Source organism: Oreochromis niloticus, linkage group LG9 (assembly GCF_001858045.2).
Source record: "Oreochromis niloticus isolate F11D_XX linkage group LG9, O_niloticus_UMD_NMBU, whole genome shotgun sequence".
NCBI classification, from domain to species: domain Eukaryota; kingdom Metazoa; phylum Chordata; class Actinopteri; order Cichliformes; family Cichlidae; genus Oreochromis; species Oreochromis niloticus.
The window spans coordinates 4,223,178-4,238,722 of NC_031974.2; the positions used below are offsets into that span (position 1 = coordinate 4,223,178).

Here is a 15,545-nt window from a genome sequence, read left to right on the forward strand (position 1 = left end):
AGAGTTGGATGCACAACTTAAAATTTATTTAGGATTATCTCTAATCTACACGGGGTACAAAGTGTAATGATCCCTAAGTCCTTTGTGTACTCTCTCTTTCTCTCTCTGTCATTCTTTGTTTGTTTTGGTGTCTACATCATGGCCCAGACTCATTCCAGCTCCCTGCCCAGCACACCTAAGGATCATCACCCACCTGTTACTAATGAATGATCGCTACCACTTCTTGGCAGTCACTGTCGGCCATTCCTTGCTGGATTGTTGACCTGCCTCGTTAGTAAAGCCCCGGCCCCTTGGGTATTTCATTCTCCTCATGTTTCTGGCTACTTACCGTTTTCCCCGGTGTTCCATCCTAGGCGTGCTGTGAGAGAGTATCCAAATGTTTCCCAAGTGATTTTGATGTGTGGACCGCCCCTTTCTTCCCTTCCTCCGGCCCCCTCCTGTTAGGTGTACATTCCTCTGAGTCTTGTGTTTGGTTTTAATGAATATAAATAAACCTGTTGAACTTTTTGAAAAGTTCTGCTTCTGAGCCTAGCTACTGTAGCCGGATGGGCTACTCGCTCGCCACTGCCCTTTCTCTCTTGCTTTCTCTCTTGCCCTCACTCTTTTCTGCTCTCTCTCTGTTTGTTATATGGCTAGCTTAGTTAATTACAGGGTGGCACCTGCCATTCATGCCTCCTTTGTCTCCTGCGAGCAGTGTTGTGTGCTGATAAATCTTCAGGTTAAATTAGGTGGTTTTGATCAGGCTACACAACAGCCACAGGTAGGCTGCACATTTGTCCTCCTATCAGGTAAATCTTAGTCCTGTAATGACCCTCAAACAAATGGTCAAACAGAAAGACTCAATCAAGAATTAGAAACAACCCTTCGTTGTGCCATTAATCATAATCCAGCTTCCTGGTCTACACACCTACCATGGGTTGAACATTCACACAGTTACTATGTCTCTGCTTCAACTGGTTTATCTCCATTTGAAGTTTCTCTAGGCTACCAACCCCTGTTGTTTCCAGCCAAAGAAGCCGAGTTGGCTGTGCCCTCGGTCCAACACTGGGGCCATTGTCTCTCCTGCAGTCCAACACACCTGTAGCTGATTCTGGGTAATCAGGTTGAGGATTTAAGCCCCACATTGACTCTCCTTCACTGCCGGTTTTTCAACTACCTCAACTCACCTGGACTCTCCATGTCACTTACCTTCAGCTCCAGCTTCTCTCGGACAATCTCTCCAATCTGGAAACCTCTCGGATCCTTACCTGCCTGCCCTCCAGCCATCTCTCACTCTCTCGGACACAGTGGAACTCAGGTCAGCCAGCTCATACCATTAACTTACCTGGATACTCACCGCTTGTCCCTCAAAGCCAAACTCTACTCCAGCTAAGTAATCAAAATACCAGTTACACTCACCATCTCCAAGCACCCCTGTCCGCTCCACCATCCTAACACTGTTTTCCTCTTTTCTCAGTTCACCCCTCAGACGTGTCTGCCATGCTCCAGGTGCTCCTGTTCAGCCCTTTCCCCCCTTCTAGACCCACGACCTCATCACCGCGCCACCGACGCCACGCTTTAGCACATTCTATATCTCACTGTGCTTAAATGTTCCCTCTAAGCCTAAAGGGGAAAAGAGGGAACACACACATGTGGTTATTCTAACTGGGCTTTTCATCAAGAGTCACAGAAAAGAAGATCAGTCAACAACTAGGGAGGATCAGAAAGACAAACGCAACAATATTGTCATCCCCTATGTAGCCGGTTTATCAGAAAAACTCAGGAGAAGCTTCTCCAAGTATGATATCCCAGTGGGTTCATCCCAAAGACAAAACTCCTAAACACAAACTGAACAACGTAGTGTATGCTGTACAGTGTAGCGAGGAATGTTCAGGCCTTTACATTGGAGAGACCAAACAGGCACTTCATAAACGCATGGCACAACATAGAAGAGCCACCTCGATGGGACAAGACCCGGCTGTCCACCTGCATCTAAAGGCCAGAGGTCACTCACACCAGTTTTGAGATCCCTTCCCAGATGCCTTAACACCCACTCACATCCTGGGCCATCTGACCTCAGGAAATCACATGATAGGGTGGGGCTAGGTCTCACAATGGGTTCACCCGAAACCTTGGCTGGTCGTTTTCATACCTTGGCTCATGTGATTAGGTAGAGGATCAATAGGAGGTCCATGTCCCTCTGGGACTCTCCACCATTTGACCACAGACCTGAAGAAGCATCTCGGGTGAGAGGTGAAATATCTTCAAGCAACTTAAAGAATTCCAGACACTTTTCTTTTCAAGCTCCTTAGACTACGATGACCTGGATGACTGAGAACCTTCACAGACAATAAGAGGCAGAGCCTTCAGTTTTCAGGCCCCTCTTCTATGGAACCAGCTTCCAGTTTGGATTCAGTAGACAGACACTATCTCTGCTTTAAGATTAGGCTTAAAACTTTCCTTTTTGCTAAAGCATATAGTTGTGGCTGGATCAGATGACCCTGAATCCTCTCCTAGTTATTCTGCAATAGGTGTAATCTGCTGAGGAACTCCCACAATCTTTTTCAGTCACCTTTTTCACTGACTGTGTGTTAATACCCTTTCTACATTCACCCCATCCAGTCGTGGCAGATGACTGCCTCTCACTGAGGCTCGTTCAGCTGGAGGTGTCATCCTGTTAAAAGGGTTTTTTGTTCCCAAAAGGCATTGAGGCAACCTTTGTGTGGTTTGGCACTGTATAAATAAAAATGGATTGAATCGAAACAATATAAGCTTAAATGCAGCTGTTTATGAGAATCCTGTGGGACAATGTGGAAGGCAAGGGGGAGACAAAGCACAAATTAAATTTCCCAATGAAGTTAAACAAACAAAGTCTGTGGTCAGATTTGTGGTTGTGTTGTGCACAACCACAAATCTGCGAACTAAAATCCAATTTGCATACTCTACCTCTAGTCCTCTCTTCTCTACTTTTCTATTTTTAAAGTGATGCATTCAAGTATGAGTAAAGACAAAAGACCCTTGAAAAGCTGCTGAGACTGTTCATTTTCTCCTACTACAAGTTAAATAGGACATATCATGTAAATGGTTCTGTATGCATTGTGTATTACATAGGAATTATTGTTTCATGATGTAGTTTACTCAACATTTTGTGACGTTCCTGGGTTGATGACCCAGTCTTTTGAGTTTTGTACCTGTATTGTTTTATCGTAATGGTCTGACTACAAGTGTTTTGGTTTCTGTCTTTGTATTTGGAGCTCCCTCTGTTCTGTGTCTAGTTTGTCTCTGAGCCTGTCATGTGCTTCCTGTTTTATTTTGATAGTCCCAGTCCTGTGTGCAGAGAATCTAGTTTTGCTTTCCCTTGTCTTGTTATGTTTGATTACACCCAGCTGTGCTCTCCTCCCTCGTAATCCCTCACTGTATTTAAGCCCTGTGTTTCTTGCTTTGTCAGTGTTGCGTCATGCTCTTGCACCCTTGTTTGTTTTCCTTCTGTGTTCCTGAGGAAATTCTAGTTCCAAGTTCTGGTTTGTTTTCCTAGTTCATGTATTCTTAGATTCTAGTGTCCAGCCTAGGTTTTAGTTTTCTGCTTTGGATTTTGTTTCTAGTATGATTTTCGCTAAAGCGCAATAAAGCTGCTTCCTTTTGTTCACTCCTCGGTTTTTGAGTCTTGCACTTGGGTCCTTTATCCTGCCAACCACACAGCAGACTGTAACACATTTGGCTCAGATGATGGGAGTTAATGTTGTAGAGCTTCAGAAAACCTCTACTATGGTTAGATCACTATGCAGAAAATAAACAGGGAAAAGAGCATTGACTTTTCATCAGAAAATAATTTCTTTGTTTCTGTTGAATATAAAAACCCTGTTACTAAATGGCATAGTCAAAAGTGCTCTGATATTAAAACATTTGACCCAGCCCTGCTCTCCTATCACCACATCATAAAATTATCTCGTGAGTCTTCACGTGTCTTAGATCGAAACAAACATGCCTGCATGAGACTCAAACAAATACAACAGAAAGTTGGACAGTGATGTGAAAATACCTGTAACACCTGTGGGTTACACCCAAAATGTTTTCATTCACTCGTGTTAATGAGCTAACAATGAACCACATGTACCGAGGAAGGTTTGTTATGAAGAAATATTTTTGTCAGTCAAATGTTGTGATGGAGAAAAGCACAAAGTTCTGTGTGAATGTTTTAATCAGCAAAACTAATTGTTTGATTTCAGCTGATGTTCATGTTGGTCTTTGTTCCAGAATTCAGTGTTACTGCTGCTGTTTCAGTTCAGGTTTGTGGGGTTTTTCTTTTACTTTAAACATGTTTCACCCACTCCTGTGAGGAGAATCTCTGATTCAATGAAAGGACTTTGCTACCTCACAGAAAATGTCAATGAATCCACATTTTTGTACAGATTTGGCTTTTTAAAGGCATTTGGTCCTAAACTTGTTCAGATATAAAACAGCCTGTTTCAGTTTAAGCATTGTTTTCAATAAATTGCACGCTCAAATGTTTTGTCTCACTCACATTTCTTCTTGTTGCTCTACTTGAAACCTTGCAAAACTGTGCAAAATATGAGTTTCCCCCAGTTTTTAAATGGTCTTAAACTTTTGAACGGGACCATATCTTGTGTCACTTTAAGTTGATCCATCCATCCATCAATCCATCATTTTCTTCCCAGACCTCCCTCTCCCCAGCCACCTCCTCCAGCTTATCCAGGAGAACACCAAGGTGTTCCCAGGCCAGCCGAGAGATATATTCTCTCCAGTGTGTCCTGGGTCTGCCCCGGGGCCTCCTCCCGGTGGGACATGCCCAGAAAAACCTCGCCCAGGAGGCACCCAGGGGGCATCCTTGTCAGATGCCCGAACCACCTCAGCTGGCTCCTTTCGATGTGGAGAAGCAGCGGCTCTACTCTGAGCACCTCCCGAATGGCCGAACTTCTCACCCTAACTCTAAGGGAGAGGCCAGCCACCCTTCAGAGGAAGCCCAGTTCCGCTGTTTGTATTCGCGATCTCGTTCTTTTGGTCACTACCAACAGCTCGTGACCATAGGTGAGGGTACGGGCGTAGATTGACTGGTAAATTGAGAGCTTCACTTTTACACTCAGCTCTCTCTTCACCACAACAGACCGGTACAGCATCTGCATCACTGCAGCTGCTGCACCAATCCGTCTGCCGATCTCCCGCTCCCTTCTCCCATCACTCGTGAACAAGACCCCTCAGAATATATGTGCAGATATCTTTGTTTTTTATTTTTGTCAGTACTTTTCATGTAATGTTAAAGACTATCGAGAAAGATTTGTTTTAATACCTTTGTCATGAAGTTGGCCTGTAGTTTTCTCTTTTCAGGAAAAAACATTTCAAACATTTCAATAACTGAAAATGACAACACTACAGAGCATTCATTATAGATTACATCTGCCAGGGTATGGTGAAGGAGGACCCACAACTGCAGACACAGAGGCAGCAGGAGGTTTAACCGAAGGCGAGCCCTTTAATGACTCATCAAGAAACTAGACATGAGCAGATATGCAAACCTAAAAGTGAAACTAAACATAAGCAGATAAACAAAGACAATACACGCCCCCCCTTTATATCATTGAACTTCTTACACCTTACTCTGCACCCGGATCCTTAGATCCTTCGTGGTCTTCTGACTATTCCACAAACCTGTTTGATAACAAAGGGGGATCGCGCGTTTCAAACCCTAGCTTCAACATTGTGGAACAGTTTATCCCCCCCACTACGCACCATCAACTCTGTGGCTTTTTTAAGAAAAACAGCTTAAAACACATCTGTTTAGATCGGCATTTGGGCAATGCTCAAGTGTATAATGGGTTTTTTTTATTCCCATGTAAAGCACTTTGTAATAGCTTCCTGTCTTAAAAAAATGCTATACAAACTAAAATTAGAAATGTCCCCCTGGAAAAGCTAACAAAAGGTTTGACAGTCTTGTGAAAATACCTGTAACACCTGTGGGTTACACCCAAAATGTTTTCTTTCACTTTTGTGTTGATAAGCTAACAATGAACCACAAATATTCAGGACAGTCTGTAAAGAAACACTTTTGTTAATAAAATGCTTTGATGGAGAAAAGCACAAAGTTCTGTTCAGTTGATGTTCACATTGTCCTTTGTTGTGTTATTTCTTTTCAGGTTTGTTATGTTTGTTCGTCATTGTTACTCAAAGTAAGGAATTGGTGCAACTAACTAGTTGTGCTCCTCCATCTAATAAGACACAGATTTAACTGACTAATATGGTTGTTGTTAAATGACTTCCAACTTTAAAAATAAAAAAAAATCTTTTCCTGTTTGGCAGCTTTTCCACAATTATGATGTGAAAGCACTGTTTCAACAAACACATTCTGCTTTCTAAATCCACTATAGGTTGCTCTTGTTTATGTGTTTCATTTATCTGTTTATTTAATCAGTTTTAATAAATAGTGTCATTTCAGTTATTACATTATATGTAATAAGGTATATTATTGTATGTTAAGCTGACAGGCAAGGTTAAAAAAAGAGAGAGAAAATATAATAAAATTTTCAAGCACAAATAAAATACAATATAAATACAATACCGCTCTAGCCCTTTGCTCTTTTCAAAGTGATGCATTGAAGTAATGATAGAAATGAAAGGATTACAGAGACACTGCCAAGACTGCCCACGTTCTTCTTCTACATTCAAAGAAGAAAGTTTAATAGTTCAAAAGATGTAGTAAATATTTTATCTGCATTGTATATTTCATGTGAAATATTGTTTTATACACTAATTTACTCAGCATTTGGTTCACATAATGGGAGTTAATGTTGTAGAGATTCAGAAAACCTGCTAATCCAGTTAGATCACTGTGCAGGAAGTAATCTAGGACAACAACTTTCACTTTTCATTAGAGAAGAATTTATGTGTTTTTATTGGACCTGATGAGCCTGTTACTAAACAGCCATCTCAGATTATTCAGAACTGCTCTGATATTTTAACATTTGACCCAACCCTGCTCTCCTACCACCAGATAACAAAATATCGTGAGAGTCTACGGCTTCTTAGACAAAAGAAACATGCTGCTATGAGACTGAAACAATTATAACATAAGGTGAGACAGTAATGTGAAAATACCTGTAACACCTGTGGGTATCCACCCAAAATGTTTTCATTCACTCTTGTGTTAATAAGCTCACAATGAACTGCAAATATTCAGGAAGGTCTGTCGTAAAGAGACACTTTTATTAATCAAATGTTATGATGGAGAAAAGCACAAAGTTTGTGGGAATATTTGATTCAACAGAACTTTAATTGTTTGATCTCAGTTGATGCTCATGTTGTCTTTTGTTTCACTTTTCTGTGTTTCTAAGACAATTTTCTCTTCAGGTTTGTTAAAGCCTTGTTGTGTGTTCATGTGTTTTACCCACCCTTGTGTGGACAGAAATACAACTCAAACTAAGGTATTGGTGCTACAAACTCATTGTGCTCCTCCACCTAATAAGACACAGATTTAACTCACTAATATTTTTCTTATCAAATGACTTCCAACTTTCCTGTTTGGCAGCTTTTGCAGAATTATGATGTGAAAGCACTGTTGTGCCAAACTCATTCTGCTTTTTCAAGATGAGCTCTATGAATCCACTATAGGTTGCTTTTGTTTATTTGTTTCATTTGTCTGTTTATTTATTTATTTTTATTTGTGTCATTTCAGTCATTACATTATATGTAATAGAAAAAAAGAGAAGGGGGAGAAAATATAATAAAAGGATGGAGCACAAATACAAATGTATCGCCGTGTGAAACAGGGGTGTAGGAGGACACCACCTCTTCACCCACCTCCACCACTTCCACCAACACAAGCAACCCAGGCCCCACATCCAAAGACAGTTAGGAAGCACCCATCCTAATCCTCCACTGCCACCAAGAGGCAGACATGCAGACACTCCAAAACAGCAACCACAGCTCTCCAGCTCCCAGGAAGCCAGACAGTCGTAGTCACACTGATTATTGTAACAGCAGCTGAGTGACTTTTTCTACCGGGGGAAAGAAAAAATGTAACGGACATAATATAGAATGCAAGTAACACATCTGCTGCAAGTAAATAAAATAAATAAATAATAATCAACAGTGTGAAAGGGCAGCACTGTACAGTACCTAAGTTTTAAATGTGATACTGAAATGTGTTTGTGGTTTAAACATTCTGGTCAGTAAGATTGGAAAAAAGCTACTGTATTAAAGTCTAGTCTATATGGAGGCAGGAAGAAAAGCTGGCAAAAATTCCAACCCTGTGAGTTAACAGACTTACCAAGATTGCAACTGTGGGACATTCTGATGAGTTATAATTGAGTATTTAATGAATTGCTGTTTATTTTTGGAATTTGTAACCCCACAGTGTCGTCCAGGAATCAAGAAATTAGTAAAACACAATAAAATGGCATCTAGACTTCTGTATCGTTACATTTCAGGCGTTCCGACCCTGTGAAGTTTTTTTTATTCTTCAAGTCAACAGTTTCTTCTCAGGAGAGGCCATGCTCTCATAATTGCCCCAGATTAAGTGTTTTATTCTGATGTTATTATATTCCGTAACTGATTCCTTTCATAGAAAAAAGATACTGTTTAGTTTATTTAGGCCCTTGAAAGATGCATAGATTTGTTTTTTCTTGTCTTCTGACAGTTCTTGTTCTTGAAACAAGAACTGATGATATGGTCCAATTTGATCATCAGAGATTGAGAATCAATCACACGTACATGTATGCCATTTATCTCTGTTTCTGCCATGTGGCAATCTGTGGTAACTGACTTTGAGTCGGATCTAGAGAAGAAGATTTTCTTTCTGATGATGGTCAACTTGCTTTTCCTGTCCCAGACATTCCCGGAAATACAAGGTTTACTACACTGCTGATGCGCTGATGATGTATAACAACAATTAAATGCCTGCAAGTTCAGAATCATCAACACAATTTTGAAAAATGAAGATAAATTTGATCATGACACACTGTATAGATTGTGGTTTACCTGACATTGTCATTTAATTAAGTGGTATTGGCAAAAGTGGAAGAGGATTATCTGTGCACCTAATGTTGAAACAAAGCCATACCTTTGTTTTAGTAGCATATCAAACCTTACCCCACAAATACAATTAAGAAAAATACTATAAAGCATTATGTTATTTTTCATCCTTACTTTGTTTTGGTTAGCATCAGATTTTTGCTTTCAGCCAGTCTGTCGAGTTCACTGAAAACTTGCTGCACGGTGCAGGATCTGAACGGGTCTGTGCGTTTATAGTGCAGTGGAAGCAAAACTGTAAACTATTTTGTGGATTTTCTTTCTCAGATGTTCTGTCTGCTTCGACACATGATAAAAAGCCACGTTCTACCACCAGCAAACACATGTCAGGATGCCGATTCATCAAAACTAACTCTTTTGTGTGCTCATATTGGGTGCATGAAGCTGGTGTAAACACAACTTTGCATATATCATTTTCATATATTTCCATTTTTTTCAGTTTGTCTTTTAAATTGTTTAGAGAAATCTTGCCAGCAGTGCAAAAAGTAGTTGGAGCAGCTGTTGTGCTGTTAGAAAAATTCATGAAGAATCTCATTTTTAATCCTTTTAGAAAAAGGTGTCATTGACTGTATTAGCAGACAAGTCAAATCCTGGGCCGGGCAAACTAAAGAGTTCATGAACAAAATGTGAGATGTGGTGCATAATGTAAAATCACCACTCACCACTTGATGTCAGTAGATTGCATATTGCAGTAAACTGAATTCTCTTTTGTTATTCCTCCAAATTCAACAACATAATCCTAGCCATGGTGGCTGCTGTACTACAAATAACTGGCACACATTGTTCGATAAGTAAGATCTGTTATCACTCATCTGCCTGCTTTCTTGAATGTCGAGCTGCTAGTCTGTTCTAAAACCTTTCTCATGCTTTGTAACTCAAAATTGACATCATTACTCTAGTCCAATCATCCATGTCTTATTAGAAACGACAGGATCCATCCCACTTTGGGTGGAGTCGCTCTCATTTCTAGAAATCTGGCCAAATAAAACCCCCCAAAATGTGAGTATCCATGTTATCAACCCCAAATCCCCTTAGAGACTGTGACTCTATATGAATTATATCTTTTGCTAAATCTGTCTTTATACATTGACTTTTTCTTTTTTTTTCTCTTTTTACTTTTTTGTGGGACAAATATGTACAATTGCTGAGGGGAAGTGGGGTGTATATACACACACACACACATATATATATATATATATATGTGTGTGTGTGTGTGTGTGTGTGTGTGTGTGTGTACATTTATATGCTGGTATCTCTTTATATGTTCATATGCATAAGCTGGTTTGTTTGTTTTGTATCTCCAAAATAAAACTTTATCATCATCATGACTGTTGACACTGCTGAGAGATAAATGTTAAAAGTTCTGTTTAACACAAAGATTTATAGTACAACAGCTGACACACCTCCAGTAGTTGTGTAACAGGTTCCCAAAATGCAAAGATAGAGCAACACAGTCTGCACAGATCCACACAGCCTTTGCCTGCACCACACAGAAGCATGTGTCACAGTAAGTTTATATTGTAATAGTTTATTTGTGTCCACAAGGTACTCTTATTCCTAGTATAAATAAAGAATGTTATTGGATTATCTTGCAAATATTTGTTCAAATAAAGTGGAAACACCATCCTCGGAAAGAAGAGCTTCATGTCTAAACCCAGTTCAAAGCCGGTCACCACAGAATTCCAGGTGGCAGAAACTGAGATGAATGACTTACATGTGCGTGTGATTGATAGCCCAGACATCTTTGATGATGACACTGAGCCAACAGTTTGGGACAAACATGTAAAAAAGTGTAAACAGCTCTGTGGGTCAGAACCATGTGTGTATGTACTCGTGATGCATGTGAGCAGATTTACAGATTGTGAGAGACACATTATGGAAAAGTTAGAAAAAGCTTTTGGGAGAGAAGTTAAAGAAAAAACAGTTGTTCTGTTCACACGGGGAGACGACCTGCAGCAGGCAAAAATGAGCTTGAAGGATTTCCTGCATTCCTGCCAACCTGGTCTGAGGGAAATAGTTGAAAAGTGTGGAAACAGGTGTGTTCTCTTTGAGAACAGCAGGTCGAGTTCACAGGAAGTGGAAAAGCTGATTGACACGGTGATCAGGCTGTTAGAATAACAGGCAATATAACCTCAGGTGTCACAGAAGAGCAATAAAGCAGATGTTTTCTGTAACAGTGCAAATGGGTTAGAATATAAAATGATATTTAAGGCCTCCAACTCACTTTGTGAGCATCTGTAAAATGTAACAAATTAACAAATTTATACAAAAAATGAACAAATTAATGTTGAATGCCATAAATCTAAGCTGTTTGGTGTACCTGCTATGTCGTTGGTTTCTGATATTTTTAATCACACATTGTCATTGAAACACTTCTGCTTCTTCAGCAAATTGGGCCCAAACAGAACATGTATTAGTGCAGTGGATATTATGAGGCAACCCCATCAGAAGTAGACAAAGTCCAACCTCGTTTTTAATTGTTTAAGGCTTTTAAAAGTCAGAGTATATTAAGTATTACTGCTATTATTGTGGCATTATTATTATTATGTTGGCATAAAAGTCATGTTTTGTCTTTGGAGCTATTAATATGCAACATGTTGAATAGATGATTCTGAGGATTGTGATGACTGGAAAAACTGGTGTTGGTAAGAATGCTGCCAGAAACACCATCCTAGGATGTGAGGGTTTCATATCTTGCCCTTTATCTGGATCAGTGACTGAGGTCTGTCAAAAAAGTGTGACACTGTGAGGTAACAGTAGTTAATTGTAGTTAAGTGTGGTAACAGTAGTTAACAGGGATCCTGGACACTTCAAAATCAGATGAGTTCATCAAAAGATAAATTGTGAAATATGTTGAAGTCTCCTGTCATGTGTTCCTGTTGGTCATCCAAATCACAAGAGAAGAGAAAAACTCAGTGGAAGCCCTGCAGGAGCTGTTTGGCCCCGAGGCAAACAAGTACATGATTGTGCTCTTCTCTTGTGGTGGTGATCTTTGAACCATAGAGCAGTATGTACATGAAGCGACACAGAGTGGTGGCAGTAAATAGAGCCACACACTACACAGATGCCATGTAAAAAGAGGTGGAGGAAGGACGCAAAAAGGGAACAAGACTGCAGCAGTATAGGTTCACTGAGTTGCTGTTTCAGTGTATTTAAATTTTTCGCATCATTCTTGGGAGAGATTAAACTATTGTGGTAAACAATAATTAATATATTCTAAACAGGAAAGCTTTTGTACCAATGGAATGTGAAAATAAGTTCTTAGTAACCCCTTTAGTACATCAGCAAAAGCACTGATGATGAAGGAGAGGGGACATCTCTGATAATGTGTGTTCCATTAAAAGTTGAGCAGATGCAGGCTCAGCAGCAGTTTCAGATTAGCATCTTTCAGAAAGTCTGAATGTAATATATTTAACCAGCTGTTTTGCCAACAGTCACCTTCCCTTTTCCTGTAGTACCTCGTCCTCTTGATTGTGCTGAAACTGTTTGTTTGCTTTCATGCCTGCATTCTATCTGAAGGCCAACAGATGGTGATACACACTAAGGTTTTCCAGTTGTACAGAAGTCTACTGGCAAACAGCTTTTCAAGTTGGACTATGTAAACCAAGGGTTCCCAAACATTTACAATTTGATCACTTTTAAAATCAGGGCAAATTTTTTCAAGATGTATTTTTACTAATGGCGTTTTTGTTTTTCGAATGAAGAATCTAAAGGTTTCCAAAGAATTAACAGTGAAAATGCTGGAACAACTCTAGTGAACCCATTTTGCATGAAAAGCAGATTAAGTACTATTTAATTGGTTCAATTTTAACACAATGAATATATTTCCCTTATTCAACCTTGGCAGAAAATTGAAAAACAAGTTTGCCTCATCATAAATATTTGCTTTAGGCTTTACTACACAAAGTGTCACGGCTGTGTAGCCAGAATGAAAGGTTGGACCCAGTGTTCAGACACAGATGGAAGCTGAGTGTATTTCCCAAATGTGAATATTTAATGACAACACCCAAAACTTGATACTCTGAGCTTTAACCAGAACTATGGCGGCAACTGAGAATCAGCAGCGGTTCTATCATGGGTTTTTCGGGGTAGGGGCCGAGGTTCAAGGTACGGTGGTCAGAGTTACTGTGGGAGAGGGAACAGGTGTCAGGAGCGTTTCAGGTGGAAAGACAAGTAAATGAGTGAAGCAGGTAGGAGATGGTGAGTGAGGGGAGCAGGCGATGGGTTACCAGTGAGTGTCTGTTTGGGAATCATCCAGGGAGTCCAGAGTTGCAGTGAGTTCAAAAACAGAGTTGATGGCAGGGAGGCAGAGCAAGGGACCTGTGGTGGCGTGGATTGTAGCCGTGAAGGAGGTGAGAGACCGGCACTTGCACCAATAAGAATAAGGAACTTGATTCAACATAACTTGGTGGCTAGCACTAACTATGTTCAGCAAACGTTCTGGCGAAGATTCGTTGAGGGCGCTGGTCTTAAATAAAGCCAATTAGATTGCCATCTGGTGTGGAGATTGGGCGGGCTGATGAGGCTCCACCCAGAGGTCAAAAACCAGAGCTAATGGAAAACACAGCAATTCACTTGGACCATGACACAAAGTCCATCCAGGCATCACCAACAATAATAAGTCCCTAAATTAATAAGAAGAATGAGCCTGTGTGTCAAAACACAGTTTCTCTATTCTTCAAGGGATGGAAGTAAACACTCTCTGAGATCAGCTTCCACTTGTAAACGAGCCCGATACTTATTCTTCATAATCAGTGTTGGGCAATTTACTTTGAAAAAGTAATTAATTATAGTTAGTAGTTACTTCTTCAAAAAAGTAACTGAGTTACAAGATTCGACGTTTAACCCTCTGGGGTCCAGAGGGTATAATTGGCCATTTTTAACTACTTTTGATTTTCCCTCCACATATTACCTTTAAAAACTATTTACTTTGCTTTGTTTGGTATCATCCTTTTCAGCACAACCTCATGTATCTGAATTTACAGTCATGTTTTCATTTTGACATACTGTATTAACACAATTGATCTAAAATCAGACAAAAAACATAAGATCAGAGTAGAAAAAGTTATATTTTTTACTGTAACAACCACAAACATGTTTAATGAATCATATTTCATAACTTTAAATGCAAAAATAAATTATCAATTTTAAAATCATATGCACAAGTTTTGCAAACAACAAAGTTATTTGCAACCATTTACCTTTTACCCTTTTGTAAAATAACCATTTCAAACTATTTAAGAACAATCAGCTGTTCTGCATTCAATAAGATGTCACACAAATTATTTGTGCCACTCCAAAAATTTCTGTCCACTATAAAGGAGAACATCACAGCCTGATACCTGCAGGTCTGACAGCAGCAGGTGTATCACTCCTGTTTCTACCTGGAGACAGCAGTCGCCTCATTGTTCTGACACACAACACAAAACTATCCACAACACTACACACTAACTACACAAGACAACACATTAACTACACACTCCAAACACGCTAAACGTCACAAATCTCTCACGACTCAAAACTCTCTCTCTCTCTCTCTCTCTCTCTCACTCCTAAAACTTCACCCTCTACCTAAACAATCAAATGTCATGTTGCCATATTATTTTTGATTGGTCGACATGGTGCATTTTCCCAGCAACACGAAAGGGCTGTTGTTTTGTTTTGTTTTTTTTACTTTTTGGTCATAAGCAGAGAGTGCTTGCTAGCGCTGTCCTTAGACGTTAAACATGACGAAACTATTCAGGAAAAACGCTGCATATATATTGTTTATCATGACTCTGGTTTTACGTGGCCTATCAACACAATTTAAAAACTGGTATATATCACCTTGTTGCTTTGTCATCTTAAAGTGGTCATGTGATTGGCTTACCACGACTACTTTATTTTCCTCACCCGGGGGAGCGCACGAGTATCTGGAAATTATGAAGAAATGAGAGGTACTATGTGGACTTTACCATAGGTTACAACAAGCTGATAGCTCTCTGGGATAAAGGAATGGTGTGGGGTGCGAGGGGTGTTTTTTTTTTATGCTGCCCTTTCTGGTATTTTCCACTGTCTTAGTTTTGTGTTTTGATTTTTTTTTTTGTTGTTGTTTTGTTTTTTGTTTGTTTGTTTGTTTTTCCCCTTTCTTGGTGATAAAAATATAAAAATGAAGCAATGTCAGCCTCTGGGGCAATTTGTAATTGTCACTTGTGCTTCACAATAAAAATATTTGAAGAGGGGAAAAAAATGAATGCAGTCTGTCCAGTTAGTGTTCTTGAATGTCAGACGATTTTTTGTTCTCCTCCTCACTGCATCATCTGAAAGCGGCACAGCTTTCAATTAATTAGCTGCATCTGTGCCAAGTAGACCTTCACACATGTCCACTGTAGCTGGAAGCACAAGGTCCAGTCCAATTAACTTTGACTTCTTATTTTTGTGATGAGCTGAGCCAGATACGAAGGCCTCTGAGATCTTCCTGAAATTGTTGTCAGGTTCACCATTCGTTTTTTCTGACTCAGGTAATCCTGACCCCAAAAAATCTTTTA

The 15,545-nt window shown here is 39.8% G+C and overlaps 1 protein-coding gene across 1 annotated transcript in view; it reads left to right on the forward strand.

Annotated features, from left to right (window-relative positions):
• Window positions 1-15,545, forward strand: part of LOC100709743 (GTPase IMAP family member 7) — a 292,536-nt gene that overhangs the window by 2,177 nt on the left and 274,814 nt on the right. The window lies entirely within an intron of this gene.